Source organism: Lycorma delicatula, chromosome 1 (genome assembly GCF_047948215.1).
Source record: "Lycorma delicatula isolate Av1 chromosome 1, ASM4794821v1, whole genome shotgun sequence".
NCBI lineage: Eukaryota > Metazoa > Arthropoda > Insecta > Hemiptera > Fulgoridae > Lycorma > Lycorma delicatula.
Genome location: NC_134455.1, coordinates 380,665,719 through 380,688,376, shown reverse-complemented (window position 1 = coordinate 380,688,376; position 22,658 = coordinate 380,665,719).

Genomic DNA, 22,658 nt, shown 5'->3' with positions numbered 1-22,658 from the left:
GTATTGAATAATATTCCATATTTGAGTACCAGACCAAATAATTCGTTGTAAACTATATTAAATATACTAAACGTATTTACAGCATATTTTACGTTTGGTAATTTATCTTGGAAGTGCACTTTAAAAGATGATTTGAAAATCAACAGTATGTATAATTAAATATTTTATAACTATTTTCAGTTGTTTCTTGCTATTTTTCTTCTTCTTAGCTACCACCATTTATCGTGCTTCGCTGCTTTCTTTCTTCTTTGAATATTATTAATCTTCTTTTTTTTATATAATTTTTTCACGTTCTATACACGTCAGTATTTTATAAATACGTGTATCATTCTTCTTAATGTGAGGCTGTAGTATTAATACATTACTGTTAGCTAAAATCGGTAATTTAATACTCTTGCCGCTTATGTTAAGTACACATTCCGGACTCATCCGAGTCATTCAGGAATAAAAAGAACAGGTTTGGACTTAGTTCCTTGTTTAACTGTCTCGAGAGTAGCAAAGCTGTCAGATATTCCAGCTTGATTTCAGACCGCAGAAGATGTTACAGAGCAGAAATTGTTCAGTATTGAAATCATTTTCAAAGAGAGTATGAGTGCATGAAGTTTGTAGAACAAAGCAAGTATAACCCGTTTCAAAGAAAGCTATAGACAAACCTACAAAAAAATGTAAAGAATTATTGGGTATTTATCCTTAATTTGCAGTTCATTATATTTAGTAAAGCGAGTATATTATCAAATGTAGAATAACATTTTCTGCTTGATTAGAATCCTTTAAATATATTTTGTTCACCTACCTATAGCATAGGTCTATTGAGCAGCACGTCTGTTGTTGCTGGTTTCTCCGATGGCACGTGGCAACATAGAACCTTGTGGAAGTCCTGAAAATGGCTATTTGAGGTTTTTCAAGTGATGGCCCTGAAAAGGGCAGTTTGTGGGTTTGGCGAGGTAGCCCTGAGAAGGGCTGTTGTGTCCAGAAGCTAGTTTCCAGCGATGTCGACTCGGCTGTAGTCGGGGTGTAGCGGCTTGTCCTTGGAATCAGTCGAAGCTTCCCCTCAGAATCAATTGGATCCCCGCTTCAGCACAGCATTGGTGGTCGCCAGAGCCCCGCAGTTTTGTTTCGACTTTGATGTGGCAGAGGTAATTCTCCCCTAGCCATCCCACGCTCGAAGGGCGGCAAGCTGATCTCCGATGTCGGCTCGGCTGAAGTCGGAGAGTTGCGGCTAGTCCAATGGGATCAGAACGAGTTTCCTTTCAGCGGCAGTTGGGTCCGCATTATAGCCTGGTTCGCCAGCCAGGGCGCTTGAAGTCTGGCAAGCTTGGGCGGGATAGTAGCGTCCCAGTTGGTCCTTCCACGGGCAGGCCAGTTCTACTGCTCCGGCGGGGATGTTAGCTTCCGCCGACAGATCCAATGTTGGGCCAGTCAGGAAATGTCTTTCTTGATGAGTGGTTAGCCAAGCACCTAAAAATTTATAACGCTATAGATAGTAGAACATGAATATGAATAGAACATGTGATTAAATCAGTCATGTATTAATACCGTATTTATTCGAGTACCCCCGCCCCCGTATAAGCCCCTCACTTCGATTTTCCGGGACGAAAATCTAACAAAAAATCGAGTAAATTCTGTGCATTAAAAAGTTGTTTTAATGCAGATTTGTACGGTTTATTAATGCAGATATCTAGTGGTTGTAATAGAGATGACAATCCGCCTGGAATTATTACTTGGTCTGTGATACCCTTTTTTAAAATGTCTTTCACTCTATCAGTCGTATGCCCCCGATAACTATCCATTACTACCACACCGGTATTTTTTTTATTAAGTAAATCTCCTGATCGCTTTGCCATACACACCTGATCCAATCTAAAATTAAGGTTTCGTCCATCCAACCTGATTCCTGTGCTCTGATAATAACTCCATTTACCTGTACGGTAAGAAGAGTTTTTCTTTTAAAAACAATGAACGGAGGTAATTTCGATCCACCAGAAGTAATTCAAAGCATAACACTACACCTTTGTTTTTCATTACCTCCAGTGCGAATCGTAACACTTTTTTCGCTTTTTCTGTTTACGGTTTTGTCAAAGGGCATTTCAAAATATACGAGGGTTTGAACAGTGTTTCCTATTGTTGAGAGGGCAAATAGCCTTTATCTTTCCTAAGATTTATTATGTATTTGTGAAAATGTATAATTTTTATGCATAAGCGTCTGGAAGTCGTTGAGAAATGGTCGTCTTTCGTCTCATTAACAAATCATTTCGTGAAAAAAATTGTGTTATCCATCCACGACTTGCTTTAAAATCAACTTTATTCAATGATTTAGCGATTTCACGAGCATATGATCGACACATCTCTGTCGTGACAGCATAACCGCATTTCCTTTTTTCCATAACAAAGTCATACAATTTTTTTTCTATGTCTGCGTATTTCGGTTTTAAGCCACGAAAAGCCCTTTTATTACCAGTGCATTTCACCAGAAGTTGTTTTTTCTTACGCCAGTCACGAATGCATCTTTCATCTATCAGAATCAAATTTTCTTCCTGCCGCCCGATTTCCAATTTTTTCAGCTTCTTCTATAACGCGCAGTTTTTCATTTACTGTAAAAGATCGTAGACGCTGTCCTTTTGTACTAATTTTAATGCCGTAATTAAAATAAATCACCGTATTAAACTTTACAAGATAAACTAAACAGATAAAATTCACATAACCGTACACATATACAAACAGTACACCTAGTATGGCGAATAGACAAGACGACGATGGGTAACTGATACTGTAACTGTAGTGTCATTAGAACCGGATGCAACCTATACAGAATGAATCAGTTTTATAAAAATACCGTAACTTCGTTCCTATCAATAATATGAACAGGATGTTAATACGTAATTAAGGATTTATTCTGTATAATTGGCATCCGGTATTGATAAACGAAAGGCTAATGTAACTATATTTATGTGATTGAATTTAGGTACTACTAAGAAAACGTTTACTTTACATAAATTATCCTGGCTACAGGCTATGTTCCAAATAAGCCCCGCACCTTTATCTTCTCTCCAATTCCAAGAAAAGAAGTGTGGAGGGTACTCGAATAAATACGGTATGTTTTTTTAATGTTGACAAATTTGTTACAAATATTTCAATATCTAAACAATGTTTATGAATGGGATTAAACATTTATTTAGTTGATAATTATTCTTATTTTTCGAGAAATACTACGGCTTTTTAAGGCCACCAACCTCTCGAATCACTGTAAAACAAACGTCAGTTTATAAAAAAAATAATAATAATAATGAAAACTAGTAAGATTTATTTTAAAAAAACACAATTTTTTGAACGAATTACTAAAACGCAACCGTCTTCAAACAAGACTCAGTCACCATTTCCGATGATCCAAATTATTAACATTTTTAGGGTAACTGAATTTCAGTCTACAAGAAGGAGCGGTAAAACAGAGTAGTGGAAGACAGTAGAATATAAAAACATATAATTATAAACGTAGAAAATAAGAATTATATTGAGATTAAGAAATGAATACAGGATAAAGGATTTGGAGAAATCTATCGAAACAGTCAAACGATTCAAAACAGAGAACTTGTAAATATTAGTGCTTGAGTATATGTCGCTCTCTTCTAGTTAGATTTAAATATCAGAACGGTTTATTTAAATTTAACAAGGATTAAGCGTGAACATGAATAAAAGCTTAATCAAAACAATTCAAAAGAGGGAAACTAACTGGCTGGATATATCATAAGAGATAACTAACATTCAAAAGTTTACTTTGTGATGATAAACGTAGAAGAGAACTGTATAATTCTTTTAAATTTTAATTAAAACAAAAATAAATAAACACGATAAGAATTTTTGTTATTAATTTAGAAAAAGAGCTTAATTAAGAATTACTATTATTTTAACTTGAATAACAAAACAAGAACATAATTAAACAACCAAAAACACCTTATACAGTATTATATTGTATGAAATTTATACAGGTGTTATCTAGGGATAGATAAATCTGTGTAGCTTGGTTTAGTATGAAAATGTTACCTTAACTAATTAATAACATTTCTAAAAGCCTATAGAATATTAGATAATATCTTAACACTATGACTTTGCATACAAATTGTAGTACGTAATACAATATTGTTACTATAAATAATGGTGAAAATGAAATAAAACGAACCAGTATGAAATATAAATGCCACTTCACTTAATTTAATATACGAATAAAGCAGGGCGTATGTTCACAGCACATATATTTTCTGCACAAAATTTCAAATGCACATATCTTGTGTATGCTTCTGACATAACTAATAACAAATTAAATTTAATTCTTTCAACATAATGAATATTCTTTAAACCGAAAAATCAAGTTTGCAAATTTTTTAAACTAAAGTTCAAATATTAGACGTAACGTTTGTTTGTTCCCATAGAAAATTAAATAACTAAGAAATTTAGAACTAATTTTTTCTTTAGGAATCTTAGAAAAGTGCAACGAGTAGAATGAGGACTCATAAATTCCATAAATAGATTTTACATTACACAAAATTATTAAGTAGCAACACTGTACTGGTTTGTTGAGAATATTATTTTAATTAATACAACATGCACTATTTTTTTTTTCTTTTGAGGGTAATTTATTTTATACAGTTATGCATGTGTGTTTATTAAAAAGTTACACGCCCAAAAATATTTCAAACGTGTAGCAAATTAATTTCATTTCATACTGTAGTTGCTTGAGTGCCTTTTAAGAAAAATATAATACACGTTTAAAAATAAATATTATTTTATATTAAAGGAATCAGGTAAAGGATTTAAAGCTTATACAGATATAATAGCCACCCTAACAATCAAATCGCTAATACGAGGGTTATTTTTTTTTCAAGGTCCAATCGGTCGCGAAATAAAGCCATTGTCTTTCTCCATGACAATGCTCAGCCGCACGCTGTAGCTGTAACAAAGAAGCTCCTGCAGCGTTTTCGTTGGAAAGTGTTTGATCATCCACCATACAGCCCGGGACTTGGCTCCATCCGATTTTCTTCTCTTTGCTCACATGAAACGTTGGCTAGAAGGACAACATTTTGGCACAGACTTCGAGCTGCAGACCAGCGTAGAAACATGGCTGAAAACACAGCGTCTCCGTTCTATGAAGAGGGTAATGGAACGTTGGTACCACGCTACGACAAATGTCTAAATCGGAGTGGCGACTATGTAGAGAAATAGCGTAACTATGTAAGTACCTGTTACAAATAAAGTTTTTTTTATTTTCACTGTGATTTTAATTTTGTGACCGATCGGACCTTGAAACAAAATAACCCTCGTAAAATGTATACACTAGTTAATGTTCATGCGTCGAAAAATGACACAGCTCCCAAAGAAGTAGAAAAATTTTGGGAGCAATTAAATCTAATCCTTACGAACATACCACCAAAACATGTTAAAATATTATTAGGAAACTTCAGCGCCCAAGTAGGAAAAGAAAAATGTACAAGTATATAGTGGGAGATAGACCACTAAAAAAAAACCAAGCACAAACGGCAAAAGATTAATAGAAACATGCAGAAACCATAAACTCTTGACTAAATCAACAAGGTTCAAAAGAAAACCACATAAAAAGAAACATGGAAATAAACAGACTGGAGAAAGGGAGAATATGTATGCTCGATTACGTATGCATGGATAAGAACCAACATAGAGAAATCTATAATGTAAACGTAATGAGAGGATTAGACTAGGTTTCGACAATTATTTATCCAAATTAAAAATCAAACTAACACCAGCAAAAAGAACAAAAAAACTACAAAACCCAAAAGAACATATAATCAAGAAAAAATCCAAAAAAACGCAAAATACACAACACATACAGAAACAATGAAAATAAATACTAAAATAGAAGAACTAACAGAAAAACTAAAAAAAATATAGCTGTAGAATTAGCCCAACCTAATAAAAGGAAGAAGCACCAATGGTGGAACAACTGCTGCAACTTAGCAGCGGAGGCTAGATGTAGAGCGTGGATTTAGTTTCAAAATAATAAAACAGAAGAAAACCATACAAAACTACTACAACAACGAAAACAAACACAAAAAGCGTTAAGAGCAGCTAAAAGAAAATTTCACAACGAACAATTAAATCAAATAAAAAATGACTTCGTGTAAAATAACTCCAGACAATATTATAAAACATTTAAAAACGAGATCAAAACCACCACCAACACTAGTGTTAAAAAACAAAGACGAAGTAATAGCACATATAAAGAAAACGCGGACATAATGGTTGAAAATTTCAAAAAGCTGTTGAATTGCGAAAACCCGACCACCCTATTTGATATCCATACAAACACAGTAATAAAAACCCCAACAGAAAATATACAAGCACCATCAAAAGATGAATTAAAAAGACCAACTAATTAAGAATTATGGAAAAACACGGGAGAAAATGCGATAATAAGTCTATAAGGAGAGATCGAAAAAATATGGGAAAATGAAGAAATTACAGAAAAATGGATAATAGCAATAATATGCCCAATCCACAAGAAAGGATAATAAACAAACCCGGATAATTACAGAGGGATATCCTTATTAGATTGCACGTATAAATTATTATCTACAATAATCTATAACGGAATAAAAAACCAACTAGAAAATTAATTAGGGGAATACCAAGAAAGGTTTAGACCCGGAAGAAGCTGCCTGGAACAGATACAAAACCTAAAACTCATAATCGATTATTACAAATCGAGAGACAAAAAACTGGTAGTATCCTTTATAGATTTTAAAAAGGCATATGACTGCATACATAGGGAATCCCTGTTAAAAATACTAAGGAACTTTGGTCTGCATCCAAAACTAACCAAAATGATTAGCCTAACTTTAAAAAACACAATGTCAAAGGTTAAATTCAGAGGAGATATATCAGATGCATTTGAAGTAAAAACGGGATTGAGACATGGAGATGGATTATCCCCATTATTATTTAACCGCGGACTAGAATATATAATTAGAGAATGTAGAAAATTAAATCCGGAAAGCATAAAAATTGGAACAAAAATTAAAGTAAACTGCCTGGGTTTTGCAGACGATATCTAAGTTCCATTTATTAGGTCAGGTAGATTTATTTTCTACTTTCATTAGCGCATTGTCATATTTTGACCTTTGTTTGGTGTTGCTTCCGTACTTAGACCATTTTCCATCTTACAGTCTGTGTCCTACATCGAAGCTGTTATGGTTAGCTCGTTGCTATATCACCGATCTGAGCCGGATAAAGTAGTGTGGTTTTCCCAGTAGGAATAGTCGTTAGTCGTTTATTTTCCGTAGTACGGTGTAAAGTACCATAATTTCTTAGGGTTTGACATGTCCATCCCTAAATTTTTTGTTGGATAGTTTCCCAGTTGGTTTATAACAGCTTTTCAATTATGAAGGTTAAACTTAATTTTTGATAATCTGGCAAGTCAGGGAAGCGATCCCTTTCTTCTGCTGACCTTTGGCAAAAGGCTAGATTTTTCGATTTTTAAATTTCTGTTTTTTTTCACATACTGATGAAAAATTAAGTTTTTATATCTGACGTCAAATCTGTCGCTAGATTTAGGTTGAATATTTGGATTTTGACGTGATGGCTGCAACGAGTTTTAAATTTCCAGTATGGGATAAAGGTTTTTACAAATAGCACTATCAGCTGCCTTGCAAGTACTGTGATGAAGTGTTTCATGCGCCTTGCATCGGAGTCAGAAACGAAGAGTTGAGACCGCTTGCAGCTTTAGCTTATGATAATATTCCATCTTATATAATAAAAGTTTTATGTATGTTAGTTGCAGCTTTCCTTTTATTCCCGTAATACACATATTTATACTCGTAATATGATTCTAGAGAATGGTACCTTTCCGGAAAGCTGAAAATTAGCGATAGTTTCTCCCGTCTCGAAAGAGGTGATTTGCACAGTGTTAAATATTATTGGCCATCTACTGTGTATTATTTTTAAAAATCTCATATTTTAGATAATCTGAGAAGATTATTCAGAGGCATTTTTTTGACAAACTCAGAGGTTCTATTGATAATAGACAACACGGATGTATGAAAAGTATTCTATCACAACTAATTTGAATCAATGGTAATAAATTTGTTTCTCATGAATTTAAGAACACAAAACAAGTAGACATAGTTTATATTGATTTCCCTAAGGTGTTTCATTCAGTTCCGCATAGAATATTGCTTAAAAATTTTCTGTTTTGGAATTACTGGTAAACTACTAGAATGGATAAGGTTTTACTTGGAAAGAATAAAGATTAGAGTTAATGTGGCTGATAAGTAATCTGACGAATACAGTTCTACCTCTGAAGTTCTGCATGGTTCCATTTGTTTTTTATTATATTTATCATTGACATAACGGTGATGAATATTAAGAATAAAATACTTTTGTTTTGTCAAGTACATTAAAATTGACAAAAGCGTGAATAACATTACAGACAAAAAGGTATTACAGGAAGATATAGATCAAGCACATAAATTGTCATTGACAACAAGATGTCCCTAAACTTCGATGAAACAATTGTAATGACATACTATGGAAAGACACTGCTTGTAAAATATCGGTACTGGACTGCTAGAGAAAATATTAGAAGAGTGACCAGTATATGCGATATGGGCATGCTTTTTGATAAAAAATTGTTATTTACTGACCATGTTGATAATATTGTCTCTAAGTCCAAAAGAAATTTAGTAATGCTTCTTTCACTGGTCCAATGACTTCACATAGCAGACACGTTATTGAGATTATATAAAATTATTGTCTGACCCGTGCTGGAGTATTGCTCCACAATGTAGAAATACAATCGTGACTGCACTACAAATCATATAGAAGCAGTCCAGAAACATTTGCTTTCAGCACTGTACTATCTAGGTTTGTATGAAAAGAATCCACCGTATGAAGAAAATTATCAAATGTTTGGCATCTTCCCTTTATAAAAGAGAAGCGTTGCGTATAGCGTAATGTTTATATATTTAATGTTACGTCGACGCGTAAATGGTTATGTCGATGTTGATATTTTAAAGATTGGAATTCGAATCCCAAACATAGAAAAAGAAACGAAAGAAATGTCTCTAAAATCTATAATGTATGTAGACAGAGTAATGTAGATATATTTAATTTAAGACTCAATATGAGTTCAAAAGAAGGCTGCTTGACAAAATTTTACAAAGATATCGCATGGAATAATTTATTTTTCGTTATTTTTACATCTTTTATATTAGTGATTTTTTTTTGAGAATAGTTTTTTTTTTTAGAACAATCTTCTTGAAAATATTCCTTTCCTAGTAAGATAAATGTAGTACTTTATGGTTTTCAAGTGTTCTACTTCACTTGCTTCTGTATTACTTAGGTCACTCTGTTTCCCTGTTAAGAGTAGGTACTCATTGAGGTGATCGGGGTGATATGGAGGAGGCCAGCAACAAAAAAAAAATTGTTGTTAGTAATAACGTTTGTTACACTTTTTATTCAATACAATATATTAATAAATAATATTTATTATTTGTGGTTTCCATTTGCTTGGTGTTGTTCAATAACTGAACGCATCAAAGAGAAGCTTGTAAAATTCCACTTGCTGCTGCTACTCACCTAGACTTCACCTAGATTTGTAGCATTCCTAATAAATAAGATTAAGGTAAATAAGATTGTTTGTTTTAACTTAGATAATTAGGTGCTATTTCAAAGGGAGTGAGTCATAGTCAAAATGCTATGTTTCTTAAAAACTATTCTTGACGTTTTACCACTTTTTTTTTATTAAATAATCTGGAATCGGGTATTGACTACCAAGGTCATTAGCGCTGGCCAATTCTTAAAATAAAACTATAACTAAAAGATAATACACTACTGATAAGGGTGTAAAGAATCCCTATCAGCTTGAAAGGACAGCCTAAGAAGAAAATATAAAATCACACTTTCGTAATATTTGATTATGTCAAATATTAAAAACTTACCGATAGATGCGTTAAGAAATATGTTTAGTCCTTGATAAAAGTTCCACAAATATACAGGATTAAATAATCCTGTTCAGTACAAAACAGAAATAAACACAAAATAAATAAATAACTGAATGCATTTTCTCTCCGGAGACAGAAACGTATAATACGGAAAATATACCTTTTAGAAATAAATTTGAATACTGTAGAATAGACCCGCTGTAAAGAAAATACAGCAGGGCTCTAAAAGTGCATTCTTTGTTTCTCAAATATTTGTTATTCCTCCTTCTATATTAAATTGACGATGCAGATCTTCATACATGATGCAATCTTCAAGTAAGTGTTTGACCGTCAATGGTACTTCACACTCCTCAAAAACCGGTAGATTATCCCCATTTAACATATAACTTGATGTTAGATTCGTATGCCCTATTCATAGCCTTGTTATAACAACTTGTTCTCTCCTCTTGATCGTAGAGGGACTCGTCCACTTGCAAGGAAAGTCCTTCACGGCGTTGAGTTTCGTTGTTAATTCTCTCCAAACTCTGTGCTACTCACGTCTGACACAAGCAGAGATGTGATACTTAACATCGCCAGGTCTGACGGAAATTTCCTAGGACGCAGCTGCTCGAGGTGCCTCGTACGCAGCCTCGTTTCCAGCAATGATGTCCCAAGATCCACATCAGTGTGCAAAGTTACCACTTCTTGCTTAGTACTCGGACTAGTGTCAGTATCACTTGTACCAAGGGGTCCGTTGAGCACGCATACTGGAGTGCCTGAAGGCCACACATGAGTCACTGCAGATTAAAGAGGATGGTACATGACGGTAATCACAATACCTCAGAACTTGCCAAAGGATACAACTCGAGTACAAACAGAAGCAACAGCCAGCAAGGACCACAAATGACCAACGCCCATACGCCAACCCCGTACGCCGTCTTAGAGCAATCCGTGTATATAACCTAAAACTTAGGTATCGCGATTTCCTTTTTTGAAAGCAGTACAATTTTTAGATCTTGCTGAATGTTGTCCTTCACAATTCACGCATGAAGGGATTTCCTTACAGTGTTCACCTTCATGAATTTTTTTGCCGCATGCACAAATCTCTTTGTGATTGAATCTGTTGGAGATATTATCAAAAATTTGGCATTTGAAACATCTCATCGGCGGGGAAGTGTAAGCGTCAAATACTATCGATGAATTCCGGCTGTAATATTTTCAGGCAACGACGGCTTATTAAAAGTGTGTACATGAGTGGAAGAGGGCAACAATTCTCCATTTCTTCATATGTTTAATCGCCTACATGCCATTTCGCTAACAATTTCCTCTTCACTTTTTTAAGTAAGTCACGACAGACTACTAGTCCTTTGGAATAGATGATTATGCGTGGGCTTCGACGGTAACATCAACGTTTGCCAATTGTTTTATATTAATAATTTCGCTGATTATACATTGTTCAGCGCTTCACTGAATAATCTAACTTGTTTCTTTTTGGCGTTCTTAATTTCGTTCCGCTAGCTTTCGTCGAGACTTCCTTAGCTCTGACCGGAATGATTTTTGACAAATCCGTTTCCTTCCCGTCGTTTTCTTTAATTACGAGATATATCGGTCGAGGAGTTCTTTCAACTGAACAGTACCAGCACCAATCGTAAATCTACAGTTTTCTTTTTCTTCAATGATGAAGTCGACGGATGAGAGACTTCACAACGAGGGCGTTTGCCTTAATGGTTGTCCGGGGTTACTGGACGAGGATTTGAGTTTGTAGAATCCATAAATTATTTTAAACGTTTTTTCTTCCTCCTCAATCAACACGGAGCCACACATTTGGGACGCCCATCCGGACGCCAGGGCTACTAGAGAGCTACAGATCCCCAACCCCAATCCACCCCCAAACAGGAAATTAGTCCTGTCAAGGTATCTCGGGCTCTCCTACCCGTCCCTCCAGCAAGCGGAAGGTTCAGTCACAAACGAGCCAATCGTCCGGCAGTGGTTAGCAAACCAGCCTCCCGTTTAGTCAAAGGAGGGGCCAAAGCGCTGTTTTGCAACCCCCAACCATTGTTTGCACACCGATGGTCAGGTTTCACTCAAGCCCCAGGATCCCCCTATCTAGCAACACAGGTCACTGCTCATACACATCCCTTGGCAATAAAATTGTGAATAATATTTTCAAATTTATTATAAAAGCTGTTAGCCACCCACATAATGAAAAATTATGAGAAAGGTGAAAAAAATTAAACCTGCTTTCGAGTAGAAATCACTTTTTTCTGTTGTGTTTTTAAGAACATGACAAACTTAGATGTAGAATTTTTCTCTTTGTAGATTCCTAGAATTAAAATTGAATTATACAAAATTCTTCGTTTATTGGAATTACAGATGAATGTTTGGTTTAAAAAAAACTCGATTTTTAACTAATGATGTATATACAGGGACACAATTTTGTTAATAAAATTCAAAAAAACAAAACATTGGCGTCCATGTTGACTTAAATTTAAACTGAAACTTTTACATCTCTTTTTATCTAATAAATTTAATTTAATCTTCCTATTTTTTATATACGATACTTTGAAATTGTTATTATGTAACTGGTCTAAATCCAATTCATATTCCTTTGACCTCCCAAGTCAGTGCAATATCCAATAACTATTATATCTGAATATCCATTCAATGCAAGAATTGTAATAATATTAACATACCTGAAAAAAAAAGAAGATTAATACTTAATCTGAGTAACTGAATTTTCTAGCGATATTAAATTTTTCCGGCTATGCATAGATGCCTTCATCATTCTCCAGAGCTAATGTTTTTTTAGCTAAATCATAAGTAAATATTTACATAAAAATTAATATTTTAAATTATATATTTATTTTCTTCACTAATAATAATTTTTATAACTCTTTATAAATCTTTTCATCTTACTTTTAGAAATTATCAAGAACAAATTACCTGAACAAGTCAATAATGGGATAGCTAAATATTAGAAATGCGGTGTAATAATATTTCACATAAAATTCATATGGCAGAGGGTGTGATGTTGGTAGGATTTTTTTTTTCGAAAAACTACAATTTCTTGAATATCATTATATTGGTTAAATTTAAGATATTTTCGAGTAAGTGATTTTAACATAATTTAAAGTGTGCGGATCATATCTTATCACTTCCTTAATATAAAACACATAATTATACATGATATTAATAAACTAATTAGAGAGTGGTACTAAAAATCAATAAGCACTATGTTCATATCCTAATAAATATATGTTACTTTGTATGTAGCAAACCTCCAGCTATAATCTCAATCATAGTTTCAGTTACTTCAACTAAGTGCATCTCCATTAGTTCTAAATCCCTGGCAATTTCTACCAAAAAAACTTTTTTGACATAAAAAGATTTAAATTGAAAGCAAACAGATAAATTATAAAGTTTTACAATTTTATATTTTAATACTCAATAGTAGTCAAATGTTTTAAAAAATCGACTCCAACAAACTTTATTTTAAGGTGAAATCTTAAACCGAGTTATATTTAAATTATATAACTTACTAGGTTTTGTTCTATTCTAATCTTCTTCAGACTTCGTCTGTAATATCTGCTGAATGTAAAATGAAAACAAACAAATACGTGTACAGTTTTTATAACTTTCGCCTTAAAATAAAGTATAATGTAATCTAATTTTAAAAACTTTAAACAATATAATATTACTATTAAAGTTAATTTCATCCCTGCCTTACTTCTCTGCATTATCACCACCACCATTGATATATTTGATTTGGTTATCTATGAAATTTAAAATACTTATTATGCTACTTCTTTTCCACAAATACAATTAGACCCTAAGTGACAACTTCATTCTATTCTTAATCATTTGCGACTAGGAATTTCTTCAAAATTTCTAACAGGCGAAGTCGCTTGGAGCTAAATGCGCAGTGTTCGGTGAGTGACTGAAAGATTTCCATGAAAGTTTTTTTTAGCAATTGCTTGTCATACTGACAACATTTGGACGTGCGATATTGCATAACATAATACAACCTTTTTAGCATTCCGTGTTGTAACTTTTATTATAAGGGTTCTAATTTTTCGTCGGCATTTCTCAGCTGATTTGCGGAGTAATTATAACTTGTCGCATTATGTCTATCGATGTAGTACAAAAAATCAATTTCTACAAATCACGGACATCGGACTTGCACGTACACAGGTTTGGTTAAGCAATTTTAATTTTATCGGTGCTAATCAAGCAACTGGAGTTTGATCTGCGAGTGCCTTACTGCATCATATTCTACTGAAAATAGAGATTTGTGGCATCTTCTGTAAAACGCGTCAAAAATTCCAACGCTGTTACAATTATTCCAAAGGTTAATATTCATCTCATATTCCCAATCATCCTTTCGTATTTGGAGAAGACTACAAAGAAATAAGGTTTTATTCAAAATTCAGTTACTACAAATTAAGCAAAATGACGTAATGCTTTTTTAATAGAACTTGCTTGAATTACATAAAACGTATTTTGGTAAGTACTGTAAAACGACTTTTTACGTACTCCAATGTATTTTTGGTGATATTAAAGTTGAAGGATAATTTTTAGTTGAATATTCAGATTTTTTTTAATAATTGTAGCTAATAGAGTTGAGTCGTGTACCATAACTACTTTAATATTTGTGTAATAGAAGGAAATGGTTAAAATACCACACGTTTATTGGTTTTAATCAAAAGCTATTAATATATGTAGCAAGAAGAAAAAACAATTTAAAGAATGCAGAAACGAATATTTAAACAAAGAAACATGAGGTTGCTGGAAATATATAAATTCTTGCTTTTACTTACACATATACATTCACATGCAGCGCTCACCCAAACCCACTCATTTAGTTTCACAAAATGGATGACTCTATTAATGGATCTGCTCTTAAGAGAAAAGGTTAGTGTCTAGATTTAATTAGTTTTTACAGTACACCTATTCGGGAAAACATCTTGTAGTTTTTCTTACCATTAGTTGCGTAACTTTATGGTCTTCATGTCATGTTCATTACTGTTGTAAATTTGGTTTGTTATGCTAAAATAGTTTAGCATAATCAATTTTGTTTCATATATGCTTTCTTTTCCTTTTTTTTTATGTATAGTTCAAAAGTTGGTTTGACCTTTATCATGGGTGTTTACAGTTAATTCTAGTTACAAAAGAGTAAAAGAGGTTTTAAACAAGTGAATTGTATGAAAGTCAGTACTTTTGTCATTTGAATGGTTTGATGCAGCTCTCCAAGATTCCCTATCTAGTGCTAGTGCTTCGTCCATCTTTAGTAATTCTACTTCCCAAATAACAAAATTCTTCTACCTCCACAATCTTTTCTCCTCCTATTTTCACATTCAGTGGTCCATCTTTGTTATTTCTACTACATTTCATTACTTTTGTTTTGTTCTTGTTTCTTTTCATGCGATAGTTCTTGCGTAGAACTTCATCTATGCCGTTCATTGTTTCTTCAAAATCCTTTTTACTCTCGGCTAGAATTACTATATCATCAGCAAATCGTAGCATCTTTATCTTTCCTCCTTGTACCGTTACTCCGAATCTAAATTGTTTTTTAACATCATTAACTACTAGTTCAATGTAAAGATTAAAAAGTACCGGAGATAGGGAACATCCTTGTCGGACTCCCTTTCGTGTTACGGCTTCTTTCTTATGTTCTTCAATTGTTACTGTTGTTGTTTGGTTCCTATACATATTAGCAATTGTTCTTCTATCTCTGTATTTGAACCCTAATTTTCTTTAAAATGCTGAACATTTTATCCCAGTCTACGTTATCGAATGCCTTTTCTAGGTCTATAAACGCCAAGTATGTTGGTTTGTTTTTCTTTAATATTCCTTCTACTATTACTCTGAAACCTAAAATTGCTTCCCTTGTCCCTACACTTTACCTGAAACCAAATTGATCTTCTCCTAACACTTCATCCACTCTCCTCTCAATTCTTCTGTTGAGAATTCTTGTTAAGATTTTTGATGCATGACTAGTTAAAGTAATTGTTCTGTATTCTTCACATTTATCTGCCCCTGCTTTCTTTGGTATCATGACTATAACACTTTTTTTGAAGTCTGACGGAAATTCCCCTTTTTCATAAATATTACACACCAGTTTGTATAATCTACCAATCGCTTCCTCACCTGCACTGGGCAGTAATTCTACAGGTATTCCGTCTATTCCAGGAGCCTTTCTGCCATTTAAATCTTTTAATGCTCTCTTAAATTCATATCTCAGTATTGTTTCTCCCATTTCATCCTCGTCAACTTCGCCTTCTTCCTCTATAACACCATTTTCTAATTCATTTCCTCCGTATAACTCTTCAATATATTCCACCCATCTATTGACTTTACCTTTCGTATTATATATTGGTGTACCATCTTTCTTTAACACATTATTAGATTTTAATTTATGTACCCCAAAATTTTCCTTAACTTTCCTGTATGCTCCGTCTATTTTACCAATGTTCATTTCTCTTTCCACTTCTGAACACTTTTCTTTAATCCACTCTTCTTTCGCCAGTTTGCACTTCCTGTTTATAGCATTTCTTAATTGCCGATAGTTCCTTTTACTTTCTTCATCACCAGCATTCTTATATTTTCTACGTTCATCCATCAGCTGCAATATATCGTCTGAAACCCAAGGTTTTCTACCAGTTCTCTTTATTCCGCCTAAGTTTACTTCTGCTGATTTAAGAATTTCCTTTTTAGCATTCTTCTTCCACTTTTTCTACCTTATTTTTTTTACTCAGACCTCTTGCGATGTCCTCCTCAAAAATCTTCTTTACCCCCTCTTCCTCAAGCTTCTCTAAATTCCACCGATTCATCTGACACCTTTTCTTCAGGTTTTTAAACCCCAATCCACATTTCATTATCACCAAATTATGGTCGCTATCAATGTCTGCTCCGGGGTAAGTTTTGCAATCAACGAGTTGATTTCTAAATCTTTGCTTAACCATGATATAATCTATCTGATACCTTGCAGTATCGCCTGGCTTTTTCCAAGTGTATATTCTTCTATTATGATTTTTAAATTGGGTGTTGGCAATTACTAAATTATACTTCGTGCAAAACTCTATAAGTCGGTCCCCTCTTTCATTCCTTTTGCCCAGTCCGTATTTACCCACTATATTTCCTTCCTTGCCTTCTCCAATGCTTGCATTCCAATCTCCAACTATTATTAAATTTTCATCTCCTTTTACGTGTTTAATTGCTTCATCAATCTCTTGGTATACACACTCTACCTCATCATCATCATGGGCGCTTGTAGGCATATAGACGTTAACAATCGTTGCCGGTTTAGGTTTTGATTTTATCCTTATTACAATTGATTTAGATCAATCGGCAAAAACCATCCAAGATTATCAGAAAAACTAAAAAAATATGTGGAAAGAATCAACTTGATAAAACCATTGAGAACTTCATAACAAACAGAACGAGTGTTTTCTACAAGACATTAAGGAAAACCCTACTAAATACCAACCATCCAGCATTTGATTCCCAAGATGATGATGAAAACTTAGGTCCTAATTACAAATACAAATGTAAAATTCTAGAAAGATACTTTAAAAAAAACGAATAAATTCCCAAGAAGCAGATAAATTATTCCAATTCCAAATTCAAACATCACGAACCAAAAATTTCAAACCACCTGTTTAAATAGAAATAGACAAAAACATCCAGAAATAAAATAAAAATAAAATTCTGGATAAAGACTAGAGCAAAATTATTAAATGAGAAATAGGCAATAAAAGAACAGAATAAACTTCTTGAAGAGATAAGGAGAACTGAAAATATTCCACAATTGAAAAAACGCAAACATCCACTACAAAAAAGGAGATAAATCCCAGATGTAAATAATTATAGAGGGATTTAACTCTAAACCCTCTCAAAAATACCTTAGAATAGAATCGAATCAATCGTAACTGGAGGATATCAAAGGTAATTTAGAAAAGAAATATCATGTCCGTAAGTAGTTTGGAAGCTTTAAACAATAATACGAGATAAAATTAGAGGGCATAAAAACTATGTAACGTTTTTGTAGACTTCAAAAAAGCAAACGACTTAATATCCTTGAAAAATTCGGTGTAGAACCCAAAAAAAATTAATAAAATTGAACTACCATTTACAAACAGAAGATTCAAAATAGAATTCTTTCTAGAACTACCAGAAATGTTCGAAATTAAACAGGAGTAAGACAAGGGGTTGATTTATCAGAAACTCTTCTTATTTGAATTCGAGAGAAAACAATAAGAGACTGAAATAGTAAGATGAAAAAACTGATATCAAATAAAACTGGGTTCGAACTTGAAAAAAATTTGAATTAACTGCCTAGACTTCGCTAACGATGTTGAAATTTTCTTGGAGAATGTCAACTCGGCAGTAGAACATCTAAACCACCTAAAAGAAATCGCAGAGATATAGAACTAAAAATTTCTTCATAAGGACAAAATTCATCAACACCAACACAATTCCCAAGTCCCTAAATACGAAATTTAGAAAAAATCAACAGAGTCAATAAATTTAAATACCTGGAGAAATAATCCAAATCAATGGTTTAGATAAAGAAGCCAATCAAACTAGAACGTGGAAAACGGAATTGGTCTATCAACTAACAAAAAATATTTAAAACAAAAAGAATATCTCGGAAATCCATAAAAGCCGAAATCAGGAATTGCAATACGGTAATCAAAATCAGAAATCAGATTAAATAAATGCAATCTAAAAAAGAAAGGAACATTTTTAGAAAGATCCTACAACCAATGAAAATCGTTGAAAACAATAAAAACTTGGGAATAGTATTTATTTTTACAAATACGAGTACAATGAAACTGAAAAAACGTCAGATTTCTTCACAAAAAAAAGACCAGACCAAAATCCTTCATTCACTTTTTTTTTTTTTTGACTTTGCTCCCCTGGGCCGGTCCGACTGGTTGGTATTACACCATCCAGGGGAGTGCCTGTTATACTCCAATGGGCCTCCCCACCTACCGGCTGTATGTCCGGCAAGGCAGGTCGGCCCACCGGTCAGGTCTTTTGAGTCTTATTTGCCCTTCTGTATCGCTACGCCATACCTTGGAAAGTCATGACGCATCGATGGGTCTTTTACACTTTTATAGACCTATTCTACCTCGGAGTCCCCAGTGGATCCTTGGAACTGACACACATAAGCATGGCAGCCCTCACCACTGGGGCTATCCACCCTACCCTAATCTATTCACTCAGAAGCCCAGTTTCCTCTCGTCTTCGTTTTTTACTGTTAAGATATTCTTGATAGTTCGTTCAATTCTTTTCCAATTGTCTTCACTATGAAGCATGTTACTCGTAATCTCCACAGGTCTCATCGTTGATAAATTTGTGTCCCGTCTATTTTGTATCCATCTGATGCATTCCTTGAAGGTATGGTCTGCATCTTCCTCAATGCCGCAGTACATACAGGCCGGCGTTTGTCTTCTCCCAACTCTGTGAAGGTAATAATTAAAATTACCGTGGCCCGTAAAGTACTGCGACAAAAAGAAGTCCACCTCCCCGTGTTTCATATTGATCCAACTCTCAAGGTCAGGGATTAGCTGTTTTGTCCTGCTAGGAGGTCCTACCTTTCTCCTCCTTTCTTTCCACCTAGTTATCAGCCTATGCTTAGCCTCCTGAGTTTCCAGTCCTTGCGATATCTGTACCTTGTAATGGGCCATTAAGTCGATTGGAGGTACTGCTGCCAAAACGCAAAGTGCCTCATAGGAGACTGTTCTGTAAGCGGAAACCACTCCCAGCAACAGCCTCCTATGCGTTCTCACAAGTCTATTTTCTTTTTTCTTGATTCGTAATGAAGTCCACCATACAGGCACTGCATACAATAAAGATGATACAACTGCCGATGCTGTCACCTTTATTTTCATTAACTTATGAATATGAATAATAACTGTGCCACAAAACAAATCTTCAAACACATTTACAACAAAAAGAATGGAAATTGATGGACCTTAGTGGTTCAAAAATAACTAATAAAAATGAAAATATTCAAATAATAAGTACAAGATTGAACATAGTACAGAAAACTGGAACAAGATTTCAAGGGGTTCCAAGAAAAGGAGAAAAAGAAACAAACAACGGGTTGTCAGAAGACAATTTAAATTAAAAACAAGGAGATGAAATGTGATTCGAATCGATGTGCCTTCCCCTTCTTAGATGCAATTATTTTATTAATTAAAATTTCATTTGACTATAACTCTGGAACCAATGAAAATAAGTACCACTAATGATATATCATTGAAAAGCTCTCAATGAAGGCTTATTACTGCAGTTAGGAAAAGTCCAAAATCCAAAATTTTGGGCTTTGTTGGATATTTTTGATCAAGTCTATTGTAATCAAAAGAGGAGGTGCACAAGATGTTACAACAGTCCTAAATTCAAAATTCCAACATGGCTAATCGTTTTTGAGTTATGAAAAACATACATACGTACGTACAGACGTCACGCTGAAACTAGTCAAAATGGATATTTCCGGCGAAATCTGAAAACCGAAATTTTTCGCATTCACACTTCCTTTACTTAGTGGAAGGAAGGAAAAAAGTATATAAATAAATAATTTTTTTTTTACACATGTTCAGAAGGCAAAAGAGCACGAAGTTAAAAGTGACGAGATTACAATTAAATGCTTTAACCCAAACTTTTTTATATTTTACGTAAACTAATATTTTTAACCCATTCTGCGGCAATTCGTTTGTGGTACAAAAGTCACACTTGAATAAATTTAGGAGCCAAAAATTAAAGCAATTAATCCTTTAAACAATTATGAGAAATACTTATATGAATAATTTAATGTATTTTTGGCTGAAAATTTCATTTACGGGTAAAAAACATGATCTTATACCTAGAAGAATAACGTGTAAGTAGACAGTTAACCACAGTTATGTTTTTTAAATTCATTTATTTTAAATTTATTTACAAACAATCACACTGTTTTTAGTTTATTTAATTTATATACAGAAAATTAAGATTAATTCAATATCAACAAAGCGTTTCTAATTAGTTATTTTCTTGAAGGTAGAATCAGAATTTGAACTTTTCTTTTTTTGTTAAATGCAAGATTTTTGCTATATTTAGTGAAAGTTTAATGACAGATTTTCTTGTAGGATCAGCCAGTATAAAGAAGAGGTTGATTCGGGGTCTGCTTCTAAGAGAAAGGATTAGATACCCATTATTGGATTATACATTACAAACAATCGTTGACTAAACGAATAATTAATGAACACCACTTAAACTAATGTAGCAGCATAAGTTTGCACTTTTCATATATATATATATATATATATATATATATATAAAACGTTTATATATATATATATATATATATATATATATATATAAACGTTTAATTTTGTTTTACATTCTAGATTAATTTGGTTATTAGTTTCTTTATTTTCAAAACTTTCATACTTCTGTAAGCGTAAATTTCTAATCCTGACATGTCTGCCGGCCTCCGTGGCGTGAGTGGTATCGTATCGACCTTTCATCCGTAGATCCCAGGTTCAAATTCTGGTCAGGCATGGCATTTTCACGCACGCTGCAATTCATTCATCTCATCATCTGAAGCAATACCTAACGGTGGTTCCGGAAGTTAAATAGGAAAAAAATCCTGATATATTTAGCTGTCATTAAGTCAGGGTTATTAATATCTAGGTTAATTAGAAAACCTGTCTACAGTAGTGTATAACTGTCTTTAATATCAAAAACTCAACAAATTACATATTTTATTGTATAATAAGTATGTAAACAATAAAATTTCATGGAATCTCAATGGATTTCATATTTAAATCCTGTTTACGGACTTCATTTTTGATAAAAGTATTCTCGAAATAGGGATAAATATATTTTCCTCCCCCGTAATTAATCTAGTGATTTCATATTTTAGTTTTTTTATCATCTAAGTATTAAATTTAGTGTTTTTAATGTAGTATTTCGTATTTGAAAAAAATATATTTATTTAAATTATTCTACATTTTGCTTAATTTTTTTTTTATAATTGCACACATGTAAATGAATCTAAAATAAATTAAAGGTATCGATCAGAGTTACTTATCTGAGAACAATGATATTTATTATAATAAGCTGAGTTATATGTCACTTTTAGAAATGAATACTATCAACACTTTTGTAAGATTGATACAAAGATACTTATTATGCTCAAAGAAGAAACCCGCTTCACTCCACACTTTTATAAGCCCAGCAATTAAAGCTTCTTATTATTGATAGTGATTTTCTATTGTTGATGTCAGGTTACATAGAATCTTAGAGTAGAACATAGAAGACTGTTTATTTAAATTGAGATCAAAGAACATTACTCTACTATTAGGAATATATCATTTTATGTACTTTTATTCTTTTAAAAATTTATTATATGGAGAAATATCATGACATAAATTAATACATATTAACATTCATAATTTTTTTAACAGAATTTGATAAGGTAACTATTGTTAGAGTGATAACATTTTAGGAAAAGTAGACTATTTGAAAAGAGCTTGGGCAGATCATTATTAACTAATAACAATTGAAAAAACTAAGTTAGAAACCAAAGAAAATTTCTTAACCCTTTAAAAATTGTTGCCAATTAAGGATTTTTCTTTTAAATTATACATTATAGTTTAAATTGGCTATATTTTACTGAACTCAAAAATTATACGAGTTGATAAAACTTAGGATCTACAAATTGTG